Source organism: Mobula birostris, chromosome 4, assembly GCF_030028105.1.
Source record: "Mobula birostris isolate sMobBir1 chromosome 4, sMobBir1.hap1, whole genome shotgun sequence".
NCBI classification, from domain to species: Eukaryota; Metazoa; Chordata; class Chondrichthyes; order Myliobatiformes; family Myliobatidae; genus Mobula; species Mobula birostris.
Genome location: NC_092373.1, coordinates 148894987 through 148917895, shown reverse-complemented (window position 1 = coordinate 148917895; position 22909 = coordinate 148894987). Strand labels below are relative to the sequence as shown.

The 22909-nt window shown below is 38.8% G+C and overlaps 1 protein-coding gene across 2 annotated transcripts in view; it reads right to left on the bottom strand.

The window, feature by feature from the left end:
• pcdh10a (protocadherin 10a) overlaps window positions 1-22909 on the bottom strand; it is a 74429-nt gene that overhangs the window by 1986 nt on the left and 49534 nt on the right. The gene's annotated exons all lie outside the window — the stretch shown is intronic.

Below are 22909 nucleotides of genomic sequence, written 5' to 3'. Positions count from 1 at the left end.
CATTCGCCTCCGTGTTATCCAGGCATGCTGTGGTCAAATTTGTGCTCCATTTTTACCCAATCATTGCCAGTTCACCATTCCACCTTTTCTGTTTTTAAAAGGCCGATATCTCACTGTGATTATGATCCTTCCCAACATTAAAATATTTCAAAGTCTTATCCTTAGTTAAACACTTACAAGATGATCTATATCAATGCATTTTCTTTGTTATCGTTTCACATCTCCACCCTTCCTAAAATTTCTTCAGTTAAAACAAACTCCAATCTGTCCCTTGCCCATAGCTTGCAATTCTCCTGAACTAATCAGTATAGGAAGACAAATGTTTGTCATATTGTCCTATTTCCTTGCAGGAAAGCATCTCTATAGAAATCTTATCCCAGGTTAGTAAATTTGGAACTTGTCAGACTTGGAATGAGGGAATCTTTGTTGACATATAGTTCTGTGTCAGCAGGCTATATTGTTATCCTTTCTCTGTCTAACAATATCAATAAAGCACAAAGATGTGTGGAATTGATCAGCAGAAACCTAAACAAGTGACCATTCTGTGACTGATGAATCCAACACTCACTTCTAACCATGCCTCTTCCCCACACATATACTCAAGCAGTGAAACTAGGTAGAAACAAACTGAATAGCATTTTTTGGATTCTTTCAATCAGATTATATCTCAGAAATGTCACAAATAATTTAAGTATATTAGGATTCCATTTTGAACAATGCTGAGGAAAGAAAATCCTCTTTAAAGTACATAATAAAGTATCACATACCATGCTATTTTGATCTTATTACACTTAGATTTGCTTCAAAGCAGCAACAGGAAAAAACATGCTGGCCTAACTACAAAACTGCCAGGCACATAAATAGATGGAGAGTCAGAACATGATCGATATATGCGGAATATTTTATTGTTTAGTGTATTTATGCTTGCCATACACCTGCAAATAGATACACATATTTGTAGTAAATGCTGCTGAAACAAGTCACAATGGAACCCAATGCATTAAACCATTGTCCCTCTTTTGTACAGAGCTGGCATGTGACAAACTATTTCCATTCATCCTCAGTTAAAAGAATTTCAATCTCCAAATCATTACTTATTTACACCTATTTTACAGATTTCTAATTGGTCTCATTAGGTGAAATAATGGGGCCTACCAATTTTTCTTTCTTTTCTTTACCTTTTGAAATTGAACAAATTTACCTGGATGGAAACTTGTTTTGCAATTTAAACAGCCTTCCCCCACCCCCACCAATATTTTTGTGTCTGACTGAACCATTGCATTTGATGTAAGCTCAGGAATAATTTTTCTCTCAAGTCCTTTTTGTCAGGCATCCTTCACTGCAGCAATTGCTTTGTCAGTATTTATGTTTGAGTTTAAATGCACATATACTGGGCTTTCATAGTCAGACTCAATTCTTCTTTGCATAACATATGTGCTTCCAAAAGTAATGAACTGAAAATCATTAGAAGTAGGACTCCCATGTTGATTTTCAGCTCCCAATCTGTAAATTGCACTGTTAAGAGAAAATCTACTATCCCTCAACTGAGATTGACTACCTCACTGGATAGTCAAGATCAAAATTGAAGCAATTGACAAACAAATAGTCTTTTCATTAATTCAAACCAGAATAGCAATGACTATCTCAAGCCTTTAGTATGTGCCTTAGAAATGCAGGCTGTTGTTGCACTTAGATGGTAGGAAAAGATAGGACAGTAAAGGTGGAAAGAAGGATGAAAACCAGAAAATGAGGAAAATATCAGTTTTCAAGTAAGGAATGGTTTGAGCTGGGAAGAATAAACTGAAAAATAAAAGAAATAGAAATAAGAATAATTGAAGGCAAACTGAAATCTAAATTAATCAGCTACCTTTTTTATATCGTTAAATTTACTTCCCATTCGTCTGTATGCTATATCCCATTTCCTTACTTTTTACAACACAGAAGGCCATTTGGCCAACCAGATTTCTGCTGGCTCCCAGCAAAGGAGCTCCCTCAATCCCATCTCCCCTTCCTTATTAACACACACAATATGCCAGTGGAACTCAGCAGGCCAGGTAGCATCTATGGAAAAGAGTAAACAGTCGACGTTTCGCGTTGAGATACTGATGAAGGATTTCCAGTATCTGCAGATTTTCTCGTTTGTGATTGGTCCCCTTCCTTACTTACTTGAATCATTCCAACATTTTTCTCTCTCACCTATCCAACAAGTTCTCTTTGATATTATTCCCACTTACCTGCATTACAGTGACCTACTGTTGAGATCAAAGAAAATAAAATCAGAGTACGAAATACATGGGTGCTAATTAAGTCTTTCAAGTATTTTGATTAAAATTAGTGATGAAGTGAAGACGTAAAATATAATAGTTATGGAACTGGACCAGCAGCCTCAGCTCTTATCCAGCTGTATATCAGTGTTTCAGCAGTACACCCACCCAAGTAAAATTCGGTATTGACTTGGCTCAAGGCTTATTTGTACATTGCACACTTCCAAGCATGTTAAACACAAGGGTCCAGGCACTTTAAGTGGAGTGCAGATTGGGAGACAGTGATCAAAGTCTGGTTAAAGCCAATAGTGAGATCTAATCAGAGACCACAACCTTGGTGAGATGGGTAGTGCAAATTTTGTTTGGACATCAGAGCCTGGGGATTGTGGCTGGAGGTAATAAATGAGTTGAAGGGAAAAGCAAATGGAGATTTCCTTGAGGAAAGGAGGGAGCAAGTAAATGCTGGGAGGGTGTCAGGCAGAGGAGGGCAGCGGGAAGTTTGATTAGATGGTGTGGTGTCATCAGCTGACTTTGGGAAGATAGGCCAATGAGTGCAGGAAAGATACAAAAGTCATGAGTCTAGTTCCTGCACGAGGGAACATCTTTAAAGATCACTACGAAAGCATTATTCTGGGATGGCTGAACAAAGACAATGTGACCTAATTTCTCAAGCAAAGCTCTTAAAATGCAGACAAATGTCATGCCTACAAGGAAGAATCACAATCAGAAATACCAGGTTGAATTTCCAGAGTATTATAATTCAACCCAGAAATTAGCATAACCTGAAAAGCATGTAGTGCTGCCAGATTCAAGGACAGTTTCTATCCCATTGTTATAAGTCCCCTTATAATAGAACCAATAGATGCAATAGACATTTGACCTCACAATCTCCCTTGTCATTACCTTACACCTGCACTGGACTTCCCCTACAACTGAAACGCTTCATTCAGCATGCTGTTACTGTTTTTCCCTTGGTTTGTCTCAATGTACTGATATGGTGTAAAGATTGGCATAGATTGGATGCCAAACAAAAGCTCTCACTGTACCTCAGTTTGTACTCGACTAACAAGTCAGTTTACCAATTTAACACTTTAGCAATAAACTTTCAGAAAGTTAGCACTAAAAAAAAATTATGTGTGTGTATTTCTCAGCTCCTGCTGTCATGAAATGAGTTTGTTACTGTTTGTGTGAGTCTGCTGTGTACACATTGGGTATTATTTTCTGGATGAGAACTATAACCTGGATGCAGCAGCAATGTTTTTGCCGCCTTTATTGCTGTGCTGCAAGTTCACCTGAGTGTCTCAGGTTGTTTTTCCACTCCTGAACTAGTCTGAGGAAACTTCAGGCTTGTCATTTAGAGAACAACATTAAAAAATTGCAAGGAAATGGGATCATGTTCTTCTGAGTCAGAGATCACTCATGGAACAACGATGGTTTAATTAAGCCACACAAAAAGAGCATTATACAAATCTGCCTGCAGTTCTTTGTATTTAGATTTACTCTTCACCCCCACTGACCTGCTTAACTTAATCATGTAAGACTGACTCTTGATCAACCCAGACTTCTGATCACCTCTTCCAACTCCATGAACAATTGGCTTCCACCTTCAAGACTCACAATCATGAAACTCCTGGTAATTGATCAACTCTCAATCAGCCCTGGACTCCCAACAGCCACCATTCCATAACTTGAGATTATATTCTCGACTTCAGAACAGAACTCTGCCCCTGAAGCTAGGGTCTGACATATTCCCCTTTCTGATTCTAAAACTTTATCTTCCCTCTATGCCATAATCCTTAGCCATCAAGGTCCAACCATTCAAACTGACTGTTCATTATTCCCCACTCCCAAGTAGCTTGCATTCACCAAAAACTCATATCTGACCCATCTTGAGGCACTCATGCGCCTTTTGATCAATCATGGAATCATAAAAGGTAAAACATGACCATCTGCCCAACATCTATACTAATCACATTCACCTGCATATGATCTATGGCATTCTATGCCTTAACAAATTAAGTGCTTGTTTTGATGTTTATTAAATGTTGTGAGAGCACCTGACACCTCCATCTTCCCAGGCACCACATTCCAGGTACTTACCACTGAAAAAATCCTCAGGTGCCTTCTGAACCCCCTGTCCCTCACCTTATATCAGTAGGTTCTTATCTTGGACACCCCACAATAGAAAGAAGACTCTTACTATCTACCTCCCACTTATAGGTTTGTGTACAGTAACTTTCTCAACTTCAGCATAAGCAAATCTAACTCATCTGATCTCTCCCCATCAGTGAACTGCTCCAAATTCATGCAACATTCTCGTCGGTCTCCTCTGTAGCCAATATCCAGTGCTGCCTCTTCCTTCCATGCTGCTGCTGTCATGACAAACTCTAATGCAGATGCTTCTAGGCCCCAGAGGTCCTGAAAATACTGACACTTTCCCACAGTCAAACCTTTTTCAATTTTCCAACTTCAAAAACACGTCGCATGCTTTAGCCAAATATTATTGTTATATTTTCCAATTGTACTGTGCTCTGCATACCTAGATCTGCAGGTCATCAGCTGCATTGACATTGTACGATGGAACATCTTAAAAAAAAATCATAAGAATATATAGGCTATGCAAATCTTTTGTCTTCTAAGAGGTCTTTCTACTTTTTAGGAGATAGAGGAGGTGCAATTTTTGTTCTGTTATGAACACATGCAAAAGTGATGAAAGCTTTCTGAATGGTTTCATCATTGCATGGTTTCTGTCATACCAGTAGAAAACAGTTTGAATTACGTTTTTTCTGCAGCTGATGCCTCTTTTAAATGTGTGAGATGGAGTACCAAAATGCTTTGAGATCAGTCACTCAGGGTGCAATCAATCTGACTTTGTTGCTGATTGCACCAACTTAATTTAGCTTGACAGTGGGAGATAGTAATGGGAAATTAGATGCTGGGCACTGGAAAAGAGAATGGAAAGAGCAAGTACTGATAAAGAGTGCAATGGCAGATAAATAGAGAAAAGTTGAATTACATAGCACTAAAAAGTAGAGGGGGGAAACAACATACAAAATTGTGCAACCTTAAGACAGAATTGTTTGCAAACTAAGGTCACAAAATAAGTTTCAAATCAGCAGGAGATAGGAAAATATCAAATAAGCCATTTTCCGATGACATCTTAGTCATCTGTATATTCTTATATACTGCAAGATTTATTTGTGTTCTACAAGCTTGGCCATGTACCCTACTCTAGTGGTGTTGCCATTCATTGACAACACAAACTTTATGCTTTTTATTTTGAGTAAGGAAAGACTGTCCAGCCTAATCCACCCATTCCTGTTCTGCCCCGATTTTCTAGCTATTTCCCTAAATTTCCTGTTATTATTTTATTATATTCCTTTCAAAATACTTAAACTAACTCTCCTTTAAATAATGTTTGGATAACAATTGACCTCATAACTTGGAGTTGTGCAATGATACATCAGAAGATATTGGTTAAAGTTTATATTCTCTATCATGCAAGCTCTGAAGGTCCCTTCTTATACTTGATAGTAAATTAGCCCAGCTAATCTAATTATTTTTATAGCTCATCTATCTAACACCTTATATTTCTTCTGCATATTCTTAACATCTAGCTGTTCCTACTGAGTCACACTATCAAGAACTATTTTACACATAACATTTTAGAATGCAATGCACACCTCAGCAGGAAAGTTGCTGATTTGGTCACGTCTATTCTACCTCATGCAGTTGGAACTCTGAAGACAGTAAAGCCAAGGCTTCTTTCTAGTTAACCTTAATGCCATCTTCCCACTATACTTTATTTGCTTGTGCTGGTTCCTTTGCTACTGATTAGCGTGGCTTCTAATTTTAGAATAATGTATCGTCAGCACAGAAAGTTGGTTGTTGATAGTGCACACTGGGAATTCAGGCATCCCTTGCACCTGATTTTCCAATCATTAAACAGCTGAATATGTAACAATTGGAAAATTCAAAGCAGCACCTGCTAAGTCCAAATTTCCAAAAGAGTGTGCCATTGTTTTAAACTCCTTGTTGCAAAACTGGACTTAAAAAAGACAAGAATAATAATTATACAATAATTGCTTGACTTGTTTCTTCTAACCACACAGTTCTTCTTTGCTAATGTTACTTGCAAATGTAACTATATTGCTTGGACAAGATAACCCATAACGGGAACAGAAGGAATTCTAGTATGGACTCTAGGACTTTCCAATCCAAATCATCACTCAGCTCAGCCAAATGCCAATTACAATTATCCTAAATTTTGTTCCCTTATCTTGTTACTGATCTATACTCCTGCCATAATTTATGTAGACATTGAACCTGATTGAAACAACATTAATTTAAATAGCACTTCAAATAAAATGATGTGGAAACTTATGTGCACAATCAATTTCCCCATCAGTGCAAGTATATTGTTACTTCAAACCATTTGGGTGGTTAGGTATAGGCTCTACCTATCAGGCACCACAATTGTCCGGCATATATTTGGTTATTTTAAATGAGTTCACTTTAACTGGTGCCTGATTATTTATTTCATTTGTTTTTTAAAATTATGTAGACTAGGATAGGGGATGTCCAATCGACTTGCATGACATTTCTTCTTAAAAGCAGGCACTATATGGCTTCTCCCAGTGCATTAAATGTTCCCCAACATTTCAGGTGGATTACAAACTTCCTCCCTGACATGAGAAATTCTGCAGATGCTGGACATACTAAGTATCACACAAAAAAAATACTGGAGGAACTCAGCAGGTCAAGCAGCATCTCTGGAAATGAATAAACAATCAACGTTTCAGGCTGAGACCCTTCTTCAGGAAAGAAAAAGGGAAGACGACAGAATAAAAAGGGGGGGAGGGGAAGGAGGACAGCTAGAAGGTGATAGGTGAAGACAGGTGGATAGGAACGGCAAAAGGCTGGAGAGGAAGGAATCTGATAGGAGAGGAGGGTGGATCACAGGAGAAAGAGAAGGAGCAGTAAGAAGAGGTGATAGGCAGCTAAAAAGAGGTAAGAGGCCAGAGTAGAAAATAGAAGGGAGGGGTGGGAAATTTTTGTTACTGGTACAAGAAATTGATATTCATGTCATCAGGTTGGAGGCTACCCACACGGAATACAAGGTGGTGTCCTTCACCGTGAGGATGGCCTATTGGTGGCACAAGAGGATGCCTTAGATTGACAAGTTTGAATGGGAATGGGAAATCAAAATGTTTGGCCACAGGGAAGTTCCACTTTTGGCGGGTGGAGCGGAGATGATTGATGAAGTGGTCCCACAATTTATGGTATGTTTCACAGAAGTAGGAGACCGCATAGGACCACTCGACACAATAAACAACTGCTGCAGACCTGCAGGTGAATAATCACTTCAGCCGGATGGACTATTTGGGACCCTGAATTGAAGTGAGGGAGGAGGTGAATGGGCAGATATACTGGCCACTTGCAGGGATAAATGCCAGCGGGAGATTAGTGGGGAGGGATAAGTGGACAAGGGAAGCAGGGGGAGCAATCCCTGTGGAAAGATAAAGAAGAGATAAAGATACATTTGGTTCCTTTGATCCCTTTAATGATGGTGGAACTTGTGGAAATGATGTGTTGGTTGGGGTGGTAGACAAGGACAAAAGGAACTCTATCACTGTTAAGGCAGTGGAGTGGCCATGGATGTTCAAGGAATGGAGGAGATTTGGGTGAAGGCAGCATCAATGGCGGAGGAAGGGAAATCCGGTTTTTTTGAAGAAGGATGACTTCTCTGGTGTCCTGGAAAGGATAATGGCATCCAGGGAACAGATGTGGCTGAGACAAAGGAAATGAGAAAAGGGAATAATATCTTTACGGGAGAAAGGGTGGGAAAAAATATAGTCTAGATAACCATGGGAACTGGTAGATTTATAAATCTCAGTCAACAGTTAGTCTCCTGAAATGGAGACAGTGAGACCGAGAAAGGGATGGGGGGGGGGGGGGGGGGGCAGTGTCAGAAATGGACCAAGTGAATTTAAGGGCAGGTGAAAGATAGAGGCAAAGTTGATGAAATTAATGAGATCAGCATGGGTGCATAAAGCAGCATCAATGCAATTGTTCATGTAGCAGAGGAAGAGTTGGAGAGCATTACTGGGGAAAGGCCTGGAACATGGATTGTTCTATGTAGCCATGAAAAGGCAGGCATAGCTGGGGCTCATGGCTACCACTGTAGTCTGGAGAAAGAGAGGAGCAGAAGTAAAAAAACGTTGAGGGCGAGGACCAGTTCTGACGGTGGTGCTGGAAGGAAACTGGTTGGTTCTTTTATTGAGAAAGAAGCAGAGAGCTCTAAGTCATTCTTGATGGGGGACAGAATAGAATTCCTCTCTGACAGGAGGCAGTATGTGAGATGAGGCAACACATTTCCACTTCCTGCTCAGTCAGCACTGGTGCACCATAGAGGTGTATTCTCCCCCCTCTCCTATTTTCTCTCTACACCAGTGACTGCATCTCTAGTGATACATCATTAAAACTGATAAAATTTGCAGATGACACCACTGTCATAGGAATAATCATCAGAAGCGACATATCTAACCACCACCAGAAAGTAAACAAGCCAGTAACCTGGTGTAATCACATAACTTGGAGCTGAATGCCCTCAGAATCACGGAGATCCATATCAACTTAAGGAGAAATGTGTCTTCGCTCCATTCACTCATCATCAACAACCCTGCAGTTAGCACAGTTTCAATATTCATGTTCCTGTGCATCATTATTTTGCAGGACCTCATCTGGGCGAACTATATCTCCTTCATTAACAAAAATGCTTGGCAGAGAATATATTTCTTACAGCAATTGGTAAAATTACGTCTTCCTAAGAACATACGGGTACAATTCTACACTGCCATCTTAGTCAGCATCCTTACATCAGCCATTACTGTCTGGTTTTGTGCAGCATCTTCTGACAATATATGAAAATACAACAAACTGTCAGGGCAGCATAAAAGTCATAGAATACAGTCTACTATCACTGCAGGATTTGTGTGTGTCCAAATCAAAAGAAGCAGACAAAAGAAATCATGGCCAATACTACCCATCCTGCAAACTTCCTTTTCCAAAAGCTCCATTTTGAAAGAGCTATTAAAACAAAAACTTCACTCCATCTTAAAAGTTCTCCCCATGCAGGTGGTTGTTCTAATCAGCCATACTAGTTAGACCCATCATTCCCTGTATTAGCTCAGTCTCACTGTACTTCCCTAAACATCTTAAACCATGTTTTATAATGCTGTTTACATTGTAAATACATGCTGGTATTTTTGTATTTATGCACATTTATTCCATATTTGCACTTCTAACTTTATTTTTATGTAATTTTTAATTCGCATAATTGTTGAATGTTGTTGTTTTTGTTGTATGTAACGCCAGTGCATCACAGAAAATTCCTAATACATGTAAATGCATATGACAAATAAAGTTGATCCATAATCAGTGATGTGCTAGTTATCAAAAAGATAAATCATAAATCTCAAGGGCTTCATGAAGAAATCAGTTGTCTACTCCACTGACCTCAAGTATTTGAACATATTGAAGACTTGAGCTTTTCATAATAATACAAAACGTGCAATATTTTACTAAGAAATTTTAAACATCTTTCCAATTTTTTAAACTTTTGTTGTGTAGATAAATGTAATCCCCTTTGATCCACCTGGAAACTACTTCAGGATCAAGCAGATGTGGAACTTTGTATGTGCTCAATTCTATCTATTCTCTTAGATTTCCTTATGGTCTACAAGGAGGCCACTCTGTTCATCAAGTCAATGCTGGCTCGCAGAGCATTCACGTTAATCGCATTCCCACGTATTTCCCAATGACCCATTCTATCCCCTAACCCATCAACATCTCCAATTCTGCTGCTGGGCACTTCCTCTTGGGGTAATTTTCAGTTATCAATGGAACCAACAATAAGCACATCTTTGGGATGTGCTGATTGGAGGTGGGGGTTGCTGAGAAACTGGACCACCCAGGGAAACCTACATTTTCAAGGGATATTGTGCATACTCCGTACAGAAATTCAGGATTACATTACATTGTTGGAGTTGAGAGAAAATGTTAAAAAAAAGCTGCTCTTAAGTTTGAGATTTTGTTATAATATCTTGTTATTTTACTAATAACCTCTGACAAATACAGTAGATTCAAAAGCTTCCAGAAACTCATTATAATTATATTTTCTTTCATGAACTGTGTCTTTTGCCTTGAAATTACTTTCTCCTTTTTCTCTGTTCCTGCGCTATTATGGTATCAAAAGAGCATCTGACTTGTTCTCCAGCATATTGTCTTTGCTGCTCTGACCTTTTCTGTTCTATTCTTTTTGTTCTTGCTGAGCATATTAATTTTAAATTTGCTCTAGTGTGGCCTTATGCTTGGAACAGTGATTTAACTAGTTCTGCTAGGTACAAGCTTTTCCAATTTTCAAATGGCTACAGTATATCTACTTTATTTTAAAATTTCCCACACAAACTTGAAGGAAAATAGTACATTAATTTTCTACTAATTCTGAAGACCTGGAAAATATCTCACTACCATGGATACTGGGAAAGTTCCAGAAAAGAACTATTCCAGGCATGTTTTTTTAGACAGAGAAGGACACAGGTGGTGTAGTATGTGAGCACACTTAACAGTCCTTTTAATTCAGGAATTATGGCCAGAATCCACTTGAAACTGATAGTGGAAAGTATCAACATTCATGGAGAGTAACAACATTAGCCATAAGTAGCTGGTAGTTTGGATTTAGGAAGGCAATGAATCACGTTTCTAAATTCCAGTGGACAATGGCAAACAGTCAGATACAAATTATGTGGATTTTCAGTAAGTAACAACGGTTATGTTCCTTAGGTTAGGCTCTTAACGTAGATGAAGGAAGTTAGCTGCCTTCAATCGTGCACAGGTGATCCACCAAAAAGTCACACTGATAATTTGGGGGTGGCGATTGATTTGGTTGTGCTCTAGTTCATAGGTGGCTGATGAAGACAGTGCAGGTAAGTTGAGGCAATAGTTGCTTGACAAGAAAGTAAGCAGGCAATACAGAAGGTAATGTATGCATGTGCCACGATGGAGTGCCACAGAAAGTGTCTGGTTTGGAACTCTGAATTTGGTAATGGAAAAGCATGGACCACCATCAAAACCGGCTGAGTGTAATTGGGCCCCAGTGCCAGGGATTTTGGCTTGAGAGAAGGGGCTGACACTGGCTTCCTTGTCCTGTCAGTGGTGTGGATTTGGAAAATACTCCAGAAACAGTTCTTGATAGTATTACTCCTGTGCTTTGAGGTGCTCATGTATCAGCAATGTAAAGGGGGACAGAGATTACTGTGGCCTAGCAGTCCATAAGATTTTTTGCAGGGATGCAGTTTAATTTTATTTGAAATGTCCATTTCAGTACAGCAACTTTTCATTCTGGGCAGAAACAGTCAAACCACTTAGCTCACAAGCCCTTACTTCAGTCGTTTTTAAAAAAAAGTCTAGATAGCATTATTATTGTTTTTGAAAAATTCTCATTAATTTTGTTTGGCAAGTATGCTCAGAGCATGGTAGGAAGTAAGGTGGCTTGGATTTTTAACTACAGCTCCCTCATCTGGGAAGAGCAGAGGTACCAGAATCATAACTATCTTCATGAAAGGAAATCACAAACAAGAGAAAATCTGCAGATGCTGGAAAACCAGGATAAAACACAGAAAATGCTGGAGGAACCCACCAAGCCAGACATCTATGGAAAACATCAGTCAACATTTCAGGCAGAGATCCTTCATCAGGTCCTGCTGAAGGGTCTTGGCCCGAAACAACGCCTGCTTACTCTTTTCCATAGATGCTCCCTGGCTCACTGAGTTCCTCATGAAATGAGATGTCTGATTGTGGCCATTACAGAGAAGCCTCACTGATATCTGACGAAGACAATCTCATTGCAAGAATTGCAATCAAACAAGGACCAAAGAGCTTCTCATATTGCATTGTGATCAAATCCAAATAGTGACCAAGGAGCAATACCAATCACATTATGTAACCACCTTTTTTATTTAAAAAACCCCTCAAACTCCAGCAATGTAAATACATATACAGGACCCTTCTCAAATTTGCCTGTACCAAATTTAATTTTGCCCTTCTCACCATATTCTGTTTGCTCCATAATAAAACACAAGTGAATCTATCTCTGACTCATTCCCAGCGTTGGCCATCAAAGCTGTCATTGTGTTTACACTTTTCTTAATAAACCATCTCTTTTCTTAATCTTCCACATTGAAATATTTCATCTCATCTTCAACAAGCTCCCTTGTGGGGTGTGATTAGTCTACAGCATAAACTGAAAGCTTAGAAAAAGCAAAAACTTTCATATCCCATTGCTTTAACCACTTCTAGAGGCTGATATTTCTGTGTATTCAGTAAACAAATATCAAATTTTCTTTGCTTCAGTCACTGAAATGTATAATAAAATACCCTTTTACACTAAACTTCCAAGAAGTTATTTACCTATCCAGTACTCATCAGAACAGCAACCAACCCTCAAAACAGATCCTAGGCAACACAAAATTCATCCTACATTTCAGCAGGCTCCTCTCAGATATATAAGACATCAGTTATAAAATCCATCACAGTCTGCAGCTGACTTTGAAAATGACTGTCCAGAGTCCAGATTCCAAACCAATCTCATGGCCTACCATCCTCTATTTGGCCAGAGATACGGTGCATACTCAAAACACTAGTGAAGTATCATGAGCATTATCCTAATCTACTAGAAAACCAAACAAACTGCTCAGTGTTAGCATCAACTACTGGGCAACAAACCTTATCATTAAGTCTCTGATCACACTCAGTAGCTCCATTGTGCAGGACACATCATCTGCATTCCCAATGCCACATTCCTGACATTAGGGCACTGCTCTGACCTCCATCGTAGCAGTGGGACAGACAAAACTCAAGAAAATCTCAAAACCTCCTGAGAAAATGTCATGGCTTCAGCAAATCATAGGAGTCCCTGGATATAAATAGTCAAATCAGTCCAAAAACTTTCAGGTAATTTAAAATATCAAAACAGGAGCACTTGCATGTCCCATTGCCTTAAGCATATCTTAAACTTTCTAAGCAGTACAGTTGGACTAATGGGAATAGTCTATCATGCGTAGGCAAAGACTCTATAAACCAAATGGCCTCTTCCGGTGCCATATCAATTCAAAGGTTCCACAATTCCTCAATATGTAGTTGTACATTTTTACACAAGCCCTATTTAAAATATTAACATTGGAATATAATTGGGAACCTCAAAACCCCACATGAAAATATTTTTCCCCCCACTTTCAGTTCCAAACAGTAGATTTTATCTTATGTCCATCTATTAAGATTTTGGAACCCTGAGCCACCAGAACAAATGTTTCCTCAAAGTTAGAGTTAGAACATAAGAACATAAGAAATAGGAGCAGGAGTCGGCCATCTGGCCGGTTGAGCCTGCTCCGCCATTCAATAAGATCATGGCTGATCTGACCATGGACTCATCTCCAGCTACCTGCCTTTTCTCCATAACCCTTAATTCCCCTACTTTGCAAAAATCTATCCAACGATGTCTTAAATATATTTACTGAGGTAACCTTCACTGCTTCATTGGGCAGAGAATTCCACAGATTCAACACTCTCTGGGAAAAGCAGTTCCTCCTCATCTCCGTCCTAAATCTACTCCCCCGAATCTTGAGAATATGTCTCCTAGTTCTAGTCTCACCTACCAATGGAAACAACTTTCCAGACTCTATGTTATCATTTTTGGGCATTATATGATCCAATTTCCATGGAAAAATAGGGAATAAAAATCAGTGACTTACACCATGATTCACAATGTGACCCTCAGAAGAAACCACACACAGTCAGTGTCATCAGATCAACGTACAGAAAGTGTCTGGATTCACTTCGTCGATTTTTGTTCACCACAGAGTAACCAATGCAAGCCACAGGTCATCGCTACAGAAATAGCTATTCAAATGAAGCCTGATTTTCGCACAAATTAGACACATTTATGCACAGGCACTGAACTGGGATCTCAAACATCCTCCTTTATTTTTAACTTAGCGTGACATCTAAAGACCATCAATTTTTTTAGCTCCACTGTACCCACTTAGTCCATTCATGAATGCAGTAATTGTATTTTAAATGTACATCTGATAATATTCAGAGACACAAGTCAATCAAGAAGCATGTAAAGTAACAAATAAATATTAATAAATTAAATTGATGCATCAAAATTGCAAATTGTTGCTGTGATAGATATTTGCATTCTTTTGCATGTTTGCTAAGCTTGCTTTCTGAATAGCAGCTGCTACTTGTAAGATTTGAAACAGTCGTAAGTGAACTTAGAATTATATTGCTTTGCTTAACTTCTAGTCATAAATAAAAGTCAGTCTTCAGTCCTTAAAGTGTAAGTGGAAAACAGTAATCAGCTTTAAATTAAAACAAGCACTGTCTATAGAAGAGCTTTGCAAACAAGCTCTGTATTATTTATTTATTGAAATTAGCATACAGTAGGCCTTTCTGGCCCCTCAAGCTGTGTTGCCTAGCAATCCCTTGGATTAACCCTAGCCTAATCATTGGAAAATTTACAACGACCAGTTAACTTACCAACCAGTATATTTTTAGACAGAAAGGAAGCCAGAGCACTGGACGAAACCAACATGGTCACAGGGAGAATGTACAAACTCCTTACAGGTAGTGGTGGGAATTGAACGCAGGTCACTGGTACTGAAAAAGCGTTGTAGAATCTCTGTCCATGTGAAAACAGACACTAGTCATTGCACCTGCTTTAATGCTCAAGAGATGCAGTATAAGACAATGAGTTGTTTAATTTGGGTTGCTTCCATCAAGCAAGCTGACTGTTAAATTGTTTAGTTCAAGGAAGCCTGCAGAACAGATCGATAATATCATCTAGCATATCAATAACTGATGTGTTTAAGTTGGAAGGTTTATATGTATTGAAGAGAAGTACAGTGTACATTTCCAAAGTGTTTTTAGACAGTTTGCAGTAAAGGATATCTGAGCAAATATCGTATACATGCAAAGTCGATGATTTGTAGGTCAATGATTAGAAATAGTTTGTAATTAGGAAACGTTTTAGATAGAAATCCCTTGAGTTTTAACTGTGCTTTAAGTGTTCTGTTTGGATTTAAACATGTGTCACTGAAAATAAATGAAATCTGTTTTAAACTACTTTGTTAGCTGGAAGTATCTTCTCCATGGTGGGGAGACCACTTGACTAGTGGGTACTGGCAGCCAAGTTTACCATGGAGAGTAAACATGGAAGTAAACTAGTCTTTGAAGATTGTGTAGTTATAGTATAACATCCCTTTAGTGAGAGTATGCATGGCTATTTATATCCAAAATAACTTAAGGTCTTCCTTTGAATTTAGAACTTGGTGGTTAGCAAACCCAATACAGGTTGAGTTTTACCCAAAAATCCAAAAAGCTCCAAAATCTGAATTTTTTTTTGATTGCTGATATCATGTTGCAAATGGAAAATGCAAAAGGTGCTCGGAAGGTTCCCAGGCAGTATGTAGATTTCTTCACACAACAGACTGTTCTGAGAAGTGACATCACACAAGTAATAAACAGAAGTTAACGAAAAATTTAAAAACACTGCATGAAGTGAAAAATTAAAATCTCAATCGTGTACTAAAGAGTGGACTAGTCAGCGTCTGAGTCAACATAAGCCAATTAACGGTATGCTGATCATAAAACGTAAAGCTCTATCATGATGAACTGGAGATTGAAGTTAATTGTGAATATTCAGCAGGCTGGTTCTAGAAATTTAAGAAAAGGCACAGCATTAAATTATTAAAGTGTGCACTGATCATGAAGCAGCAGAGAAATTCATTGGCAAAAGAAAATCTGCAGGTGCTAGGAATCCATGCAACACGTAAAATGCTGAAGGATCTCATCAGGCCAGGCAGCATCTGTGGAAAAGAGTATAGTTAATGTTTTGTGCTGAAATCCTTCATCAGGACTGAGAAAAAGATGAGGAGTCAAGAGTTAGAAGGCAGGGGGAGGGGGAGGAATTAACACAAGGTGATAGGTGAAACCTGGGGCGGGGGGGGGGTGGAGTAGGGTGAAAAAAAGAGCTAGGAAGTTGATTGGTGAAAGAGATACAGGGCTGGAGAAGGGGGAATCTAATGGGAGAAAACAGAAGGCCGTGGAAGAAAGGAAAGGGGAGAGGACCAGAAGAGGGAGGTGATGTGCAGGTAAGGAGATAAGGTGAGAGTGAAATGGAAATGGAGAATGCAGAAGGAGAGGACATTACTGGAAGTTCAAGAAATCGATGTTCATGCCATCAGGTTCAAGGCTTCCCAAATGGAATATAAGGTGTTGCTCCCCCAAACTGAGTGTGGCCTCATCATGACAGTTAGGGGAGTCCAAAGACTGACATGTTGGAATAGGAAAGGGTAGTAGAATTAAAATGAGTGGCCATTGGGAGATCCCACTTTTTCTGGTGGACACAGCACAGGCACTTGGCAAAATAGTCTCCCAATCTACATCGGGTCTCACCGATATACAGGAGGCCACATCGGGAACACCGAGCACAGTAGATGACCCCAACAGCCTCACAGGTGAAGTGTTGCCTCACCAGGAAGAACTGTTTATGGCCCTGAATAGTAGTGAAGGAGGAGGTGTAGCACTTGCTCCACTTACAAGGATAAGTGGATAAGTGCCAGGATGGAGATCAGTGGGGAGGAACGAATGAACAAGGGAGTCATGTAGGGTGATCTCTGTGGAAAGCAGTAAGGGGGGGAGGGAAAGATGAGCTTGGTGGTGGGATCCCAGTGGAGATGGCGGAAGTTACGGAGAATTATGTGCTGGGCGTGGAGGCTGGTGGGGTTGTAGGTGATGACAAAAGGAACCCTATCCCTGGTGGGGTGGTGGGAGGTTGGGGTCAGGGCAGATGTCTGCGAAATGGAAGAGATGTGGTTGAGGGCAGCGTTGATGGTGGAGGAAGGGAACCCCATTTGCTTGAAAAGGGAGGACATCTCCTTTGTTCTGGAATGAAACGCCTCACCCTGAGAGCAGATGTGGCAGAGATGGAGGAACTGAGAGAACAGGATGGCAATTTTACAGGTAACAGTGTGGGAAGCGGGACAGTGCAGGTAGCTGTAAGAAATTCATTGATGAGTTTGCCAAGGTTGTCACTGATGAAAATCTAACACCAGAACAAGTTTACAATGCTGATTGTTTTTATACCTTAAATAAAACCGAAAAAAGTAAAATACAAATTGTGTGCTCTAACCTTTTAATCAAAACATAGCACCACAGGTGGAAGCTGAAAGCCTGCTGTTGTTCAACAGTGGATTTAGGTATTCCCCCAAAACTGCTGCATTGCTTTTCTTGTCCTACACACCTTATAATTTCATTCTATTAAAGGCATTAATAATTTTTATTGTTATGTACATTTTGCAATGAATAAGTGTAAGATAAAGACTGGTAGCACATCAATTCAGAGTCAGAAATAATGGTGATTCCCAGCTATCTCGTTATCTATTCCAAAAATCTGAAAAACATTATGAAATCCAAAACATTTTCAGCCCCAGGCATTTTGGATAAGGGGTACGCAACCTGTACCATCATATTATATATCACTGGAATATCAAATCAGAGTATTGTTGCCTATAAGGACTAGGCACATCTGGAAGACATTTAAGTGCAAGTTCATTTGAGCATTTAAAACCATGATCTATACTATCTGGACAACATAACTTTGAAAAGTACACTGACACAGTGGAGAACTAATGAACAGCAAGGACATGTGAAGAAAGACTCAAAGGTCAAGTTGGTTTCACTGGATTAAAGACAAAGGAAACAATGTTATTGGAACTAAAATTTGAATACATTTTGGTAGGTTACTTTGACTATAATTATGCTTTTAGAGAATATGGACGGGATGTTAACAACACTCAATGAATGCATGATATCTGAAGATATTTATGAGAAATAGATATCTGAAATAGAAACGTGTCAAAAATCCATAAATATATAATTTAATAACCCTTTGAAAAAAGGCAACCAGTATCTGGTTAACAATAGAATGAAACATTTTTGGGATATGTATGAAAACAGGTGATTAAGTGCTTTGTGGAACACAATTGTGCAGTGGCTGAGTCATTTGTGAAAAACAAAGCAATTACTCAGTAGAACAGCACAAGTTGTAAGTATGGATTAATATCTTGGTGTTTGATTTGATTTATCATTTAGAACCGGGAGAAATGTCAGACCTTGATTGCCTTCCTCAGGAGACTGAGTAGGTGTCCAAATTTCAATCTGTGCAAATCCTACTTGTTCTGTGGACTGACAAGATTAGGTTGTGAATGCATATTTCATGTTCCTTATGTTTCTTATATGTTTTGGGAGACATTTTTACATTTTGAAATTGGTGAAGTCAATTCAACCAGCTGTTGTTACATTCCTCTACCAATTTCAACTTACATCATAAATCACAACTACAATCTCCCCTTCTTTGATGTCAGCAACAACAATAATTGCAGTTCAAAAGAACATTGTGCTACAGAGGGCCACACTGTTTGAGACGTCGTGGGCTTATCAATGAAACGTCAAAGAAGGAGGGTGCCCACCTGATGACCCCGATGACGTACCTACCCTCCTTCCTTGTCACCACTCCAAACCCACTGCCAACATCGAGAGTGCCAACTTACCATAGGGATTGAAACATCAAGTCCTAGTAGCTCTACTACTACCTGCCCACTTTGCAAACTCACATGTGATCTACACTCAGCCAAGCTTATTTTTTTAGGATCCCATGGTTAATCTCTAACCATCTCACAAACTGTAGCATTCTACAACAGAGAACAAGCCTCAGGTCATGAGACCAGAGATCTTTCCCCCAGAATACTGTGATAGCCTTTTGAGACCTTGGTGCTTTTTTCAATAGTTTTTACATTTCTCTGCTGTTCACTGATATTTAAAGAAGCTGGAAATAGATTTATAATAAAAATATTAACACTTAAAAATGAAACTGATAAAAACTAAGTGCAAAAGTGTATTTAAATTAAAAGAAAAAAAAAGAAAAAAAATCAAAAATATTTTCAGTGAACCTCAGTGACTCCAGTTGAGTGAATAAGACTTGCTTGTGTAATACTTGGTATATAGCTTTGGGACTGGATGTTAAATACATTAGACATCTCTGCTCAAGATATCAGTGCCCCATCTCTTGACTCACCACTGATTTAGTGGAAAAGTAGAAGGGCAAGGGTAGTCAGCCACTACCCTTTAATCTTGTATTGCACAGATACAAGGTCAGAGATGAACTAGGCCTTTAAGGAATGCTGCCACTGGTGTTCTTCAGAACTGCAAAAAAGTACATAGTTTTAGCCTATTATTTAAGGAACAGCATAAAAAGGAAGCAAGTTACTAAAGTAGGTTTGTGCCACTGTTATTTAATTCTTGAGGGTTAGACCAAATCTTTGAAGTGAAAGTATTACTTTGTAACAATTCTCTCAGAAAATAATCGATTTGATTTAATCTAGCTTCCCGAGGCCCATGCTCACAATTTGAAGCTGAGGGACAATCTTAATTCAAAAAGGAAATGTAAACAAGTGGAAAAATTCAAATTGTTTGAATTTCCTTTTACAGGTAGAACATGGAACTATAAGGCTGTTACCCCAATGTCTGACATAACAAAAATATTAGATGCCATTACAAAGACTTTAGAGCAGGTCTCTTTGAAAATTTCAAAGTAATCAGTATTCAAGCATAGTCAAGACCATAAGACCTAAAGATACAGGAGCAGAATTAGGCCATTTGGCCCATCAAGTCTGCTGTGCCATTTCATCTTGGCTGATCCATTCTTCCTCTCAGCTGCAATCTCTTGTATCCCATATCCTTTCTTGCCCTGACCAATCAAGGATTTCTCAACCTTTGCCTTAAATATACATAAAGACTTGGCCTCCACAGCTGACTGTTGCAAAGAATCCCACAGATTTTTCACTCTCAGGCTAAAGAAATTCATCCTCATCTCTGATCTAAAAGGGCACCCGTCTATATTGAGGCTGTGTCCTCTGGTCTTAGACTTTCCCATAATAGGAAATATCCTCTCCACATCCACTCTATCAAGGCCTTTGATTATTCAATAGGTTTTAATTAGGTCACTCCTCAACATGGTTTTGTGAAAAGGATATCATATTTGACCATTTTATTGGGATTCTTTGAAGAAAGATGCTATGGATCAAGAATTGGTTGATATCCTCTACTTAGATTTTCAGAAGACATTTACTAAGTTGAGGTGAAGATTATTATGGAAAATGAAAGTTTATGGTGTAGGAAGTATCATATCGATAAAAGATAACCAAGCTAACAAACATTAGGCACAAGTAGCTCTCATAGTTGGCAAGATAACAACCTGTATGTCACAGTGATTGATATTGGGACATCAACTGTTTGGAATTTCTATAAATGGATGAAGGCATTGAAGGTATAGTTACAGATTTGCTGAGGACACAGAGAGCTAAAAAAGTAATTTGTAACATTATGTACAGCAGACACAAAGGGAAACTGGCAAGTGAATGGAGAAAACTTGCAAATGGAGTATGGGAAGAGAAAATGTGAAATTGTCCATTTTTCAGGAAAATACAAATGAAGCATTGGTGACAAACTGCAAAGCTCTAAGGTGCAGAGAGATCTGGATGTCTCAGTGCATGATTCACAAATGGCTAGTATGCAGATGGTACAAGTAATTAGGAAAGCTAACAAAATGCTATTGTTTATTGTAAGGGGTACTGAATGCAAAAAATCAGAATGTTATGCTTCAGTTATACAGGTACTGTGCATTGGTGAGACCACATCCGGAGTACTAAGCGTAGGATTGGCCTTCTTACTTATGGAAGGCATTACAGTTCAGAGAAGGTTTACTTGGCTAATATCTAGGCTGGGTGGGTTGCCTTTGAGAAAGATTGGACAGAGTGTGGAGGACATAGTTCCTTTTATAAAAGAATCTAGGATCAGGTCGCTGAAAGACATCAACCATTGAAGAGATGAAACAGTTGCTTTTTTTCCCCCCAGGGTAGTGATTCTTTGAAGCTCACTTTTTCACAGGACAGTGTAGGAAGAGTCCTTGAAGATTGTTATGATAGAAATAAATTGATTCTTCCTGAACCCGGTGAAAGGTTGTTGGAGGAAAAGAGGAAAACGGAATTGAAATCACAATGAAATCAATCACAATTTCAGTAAAAGGTAGTGCCAGGTACAATGACCTACTCTTACAGCTAATTTCAATGCACCTTGCAGTTTTATTGTGATGACAAACTTCGGCCACGTTGCAGGGTGAGAGGGTGAGAAGCGAAGGAATCAATTAGTATGGGATTGTTGAAACATATTTGTTTTTACCCATTATTACCACTGATCCTTCATTTCCAACCATTCTTAGAAAAAAATAAATAAAGCCTTATATTTTAACATTGGTTATACAACTAGTCATTAAACTTACAATGAATGCAGCATCCCCTACAATCATGTCCCTTTCTTTGCAAGATCAGAGGTTAATTAAAGCATTGGAGGAAGGAAAGAATCATCACCTCCCTGTTTCTTCTGCCATTCATCTGAATTGTGGCAAATTAGTGCCTCAACTCCAATTTAATTGCCTTTGTTATATGACCATTTGAGCTGCTCATTGAGCAAAAATGTATCAATCTCAGACAGGAAGACTTCAGTTGACCCAGTGTTCATATCCTTTTACTGTTCTGTATTCCAGATTCCCCAACACTTAATGTGAAAATGCAGTTCATGACACTATTCTTTGACAGGCTAATCTATTTTAAGAATAGGCTTGTTAGTTTAGGGTTCCCCAGGTGATGAAACAATATTTTTAATGTACCCTCCCTGAAATCTTCTATCATTTTAAGCACCGCAATTAGATCACCCCGACCCTTCTTAAACTCAGGAGAATAGGAAAAAAAGTTCACATACTACGTGCTCAAATTTGATTATTTCACATTAAGGTATATCTGTATTTTCATTTTCTAATACCAACATATCCTTCATTAATTGTGATTACTAAAAATAAGGACAGTGCTCTGGATGACAATTGATGAAAGGTCTATACTGATGAAGTATTGCTTCATTCAATTTTGTATGCTAATCGCTGGAGACATGGGCACCGTTAATTAGCTTCCTTCACAAATCAGCATTAGCTTTGAGTCATTTATGTCATTTTTGCATCTCCATAATGCCCAGGCAGCTAAATTGGAAACCCCAAAAACAGGCACATGGATTCTGATAAGCAGTTGTCTGGCACGCTGAGAGACATTGGCGGTTAGAGAGACTCGATGTTCTAATATAGAAGTCATTGAAAGTTAATCCATTGCAATTGCAAAGGCAAATATTGTGTTAGCTTGTATTACAAACTATTTAGTGCAGAAGTGGAGATATTTTGTTCCAATTATAGAGAAGCCTGGTGAGAATGTATCTGAAATATTGAGTACAGGTCTGGTCTTCCTCCCACAGGAAAAATGTATTCATGATAAGAGTGCAAAGGTTCACCAGATTGAATCTTGGGATGACCGATATATCACACAAAAATTAGACAAATCTGGACTATATTCGAGTTTAGAAGAACAAGAGCTAACCTAAATGAAATATACAAAATTCTGAACAAGGTTGAAGGAACAAATGTG